The sequence below is a fragment of the Chiloscyllium punctatum genome, chromosome 6 (assembly GCF_047496795.1).
Source record: "Chiloscyllium punctatum isolate Juve2018m chromosome 6, sChiPun1.3, whole genome shotgun sequence".
NCBI classification, from domain to species: domain Eukaryota; kingdom Metazoa; phylum Chordata; class Chondrichthyes; order Orectolobiformes; family Hemiscylliidae; genus Chiloscyllium; species Chiloscyllium punctatum.
Window position 1 is genome coordinate 142,029,957 of NC_092744.1, and position 2,838 is coordinate 142,032,794.

Here is a 2,838-nt window from a genome sequence, read left to right on the forward strand (position 1 = left end):
CTTTGCCCTCTCTCTCTGTTCACTCTCTCTCTGTCCTGCTCTCCGTCCCTCCCCTCTCCGTCCCTCCCCTCTCTGTCCCCCCCTCTCTGTCCCACCTCTCTCTGTCCCCCTCTCTCTGTCCCCTCTCTCTCAGTTCCCCCCTCTCTCTGTCCCCCTCTCTCTCTGTCCCCCTCTCTCTGTCCCCTCTCTCTCTGTCCCCCTCTCTCTGTCCCAACCTCTCTCTCTCCCCCCGTCCCCCCTCTTGGTCCCCCTCTCTCTGTCCCCCCCTCTCTATCCCCCTGTCCCCCTCTCTGCCCCCTCTCTCTGTCCCCCTCTCCATCCCTCCCCTCTCTGTCCCCCACTCTCTCCCTGTCACCCTTCTGTCTGTCCTTCCTCTCTCTGTCACCCTCCTCTCTGTCCCCATACTCTCTGTCCAACCCTCTCACTCTATACCCTCCTCTCCCTCTGTCCCCAGCTCTCTGTCCACCCCTCTCTCTCTGTCCACCTCTCTCTGTCCCTCTCTCTCTTTGTCCCCCACTCTCTGTCCACCTCTCTCTGACCAACCTCTCTCTCTTCCCCCTCTCTATACACCCCTAACTCTCCCCATCTTTCCCCTCCCTCGCTCCCCCCACTCTCTTTTCCCCCTCTCTCTCTCTCTGTCCCCTCCATCTCTGCCCCCCTCTCTCTTTCCTGCTCTTTCTTTCCCCCGCTCTCTCTGCCCCCCTCTTTCTGTCCCCCCTCTCTCTTCGCCCCATTCTATCATTCCTCTCTCAATGTCCCCCTCTCTCTGTCACCACTCTCTCTTTGTCCCCCTTCTCTTAACCCCCCGCTCTGTCAACCTCCTCTCTGTCCCCACTCTCTCTCTGACCCCTCTCTCAGTCCCCGCTCTCTGTACCCCCGCTCTGTAACCCTTCTCTCTGTCCCTACTCTCTCTGTCCCCCCTCTCTCTGTATCCCTCTCTCTGTCCCCCTGTCTCTGTCCCCCCACTCTCTGCACCACTCTCTCTAACCCCCTCTCTCTCCCCTATCACTCCACCCTCTCTCTCCCCCCACTCTCTTGCCCCCCACTCTCTTGTCTCCCTCTCTCTCTGACCCCTCTCTCTCTCTGACCGCCCCCTCTCTGTCCACCTTCTCTCTGCACCCATCTCTCTGTCCCCTCTTTCTTTGCCCCTCCCTCTCTCTGTCCCCCTCTCTCTCCGTCCCCCCTCTCTCTTTCTCCCCTCTCTCTTTCTCCCTCTCACTTCACCCCCTCTCTCTGTCCCCTCTCTCTCTCTGTCCCCATCTCTCTGTCTCCACTCTCTCTCTCTGTCACCCCTCTCTCTTCCCCCTCTGCCCCCCATCTGAGCCCCTCTCCCTCTGTTCCCTCCTCTCTCTGTCCCCCTTTCTCTGCCCCCCGTCCCCCTGCTCTCTGTCCCCCTCCATCTGACCCCCTCTCTGTGTTCCACTCTCTCTGCTCCCCACTCTCTCTCTGTCCCCCCACCCCTCTCTGTCTCTCCCGCTCTCTGTCCCCCTCTCTCGGTCCCCTCTCTCTCTGCCCCTCCTTCTCTCTGTCCCTCTGCTCTCAGTCCGCCCCCTCTGTCCCCTTGTCTCTTTCCCCACTCTCTGTCCCCCCTCTGTCCGTCCCCCATCCCCCCTCTACTGCGCCCCCGTCTCTCTGTCTCCCCTCTCTTACTGGCCCCACTCTCTCAGCCCCGTCCCTCTTTCCCCCCTTCTCCCTGTACCCTCCTCTGTTCCCCGTCTCTCTGTCCCCCTCTCTCTGTACCTGCTCTCTCTGTCCCCCTCTATCTCTGTCCCCTCTCTCTGTTCCCATCTCTCTCTGTCCCCCTCTCTCTGTCCCCCTCTCTCTGTCCCCCACTCTCAGTCCCCCTTCTCTGTCCCAACCCTCTCTCTGTCCCACTCGCTCTCTGTCCCCTTCTCTCGGCCCCCCTCTCTCTCTGTCCGCCTTCACTCTGCCCCCTTCTCTCTGTCACCCCCTCTCTTTCCCTCTCTCGGTCCCCCTCTCTCTCAGTTCCCCTCTCTCTCTGTCCCCCCTCTCTCTATCCCCCTCTTCCTCTGTCCCCCTCTCTCTCTGTCCCCCTCTCTCTGACCCCCTCTCTCTGTACCCCCTCTTCCTATGTCCCCCTCTTTCTCTGTCCCCCCTCTCTGTCCCCGCCTCCCTGTCCCCCCTCTCTGTCCCCGCCTCCCTGTTCCCCCTCTCTGTACCCCTCTCTCTGTCCCCCTCCCCTTCTCGCTACCAGCCCTCTCTCTGTCGCTCCCCCTCTCGGTCCCCCTCTCACTCTGCCCCCCTTCTCTCTGCCCCCCTTTTCTCTGTCCCCCTTCTCTCTGTCCACCCCTCTGTCCCCGTCTCTCTTTACCCATCTCTCTGCCCCCTCTATCTGCCCCCTCTCTCTGTCCCCCCTCTCTCTGTCCCCTTCATTCTCTGTCCCCCTTCTCCCTCTCCCCACTCTCTCTGTTCCCCCTCTCTCTGCCCCCATCTCTGTCCCCCATCTCAGTCCCTCCCCTCTCTGTCCCCCACTCTATGTCGCCCCTCTCTCTGACACCCCTCTCTGTTCCCCCCCCCCGTCCCGCCTTCTCGGTCCCAGCCCTCTCTACGTACCCCCTCTCTCTGTCTTCCCACTCTCTCTGTCCCCCTCCCTCTCTATCCCTCTCTCTATGTCCCCATCTCTCTCTGTCCCCCTCTCTGTCCCCACACTCTCTCTGTCCCCCCTCTCTCTGTGTCCCCCTCTCACTCCGTTCTCTCTCTGCCACCTCCATCTCTGTCACCCCTTCCCTCCTCTGTCCCCCACTCTCTCCACCCCCCACTCTCTGTACCCCCTCTCTCTGTCCCCCTCTCTCTGTTGCCCTATCTCTGCCCCCCTCT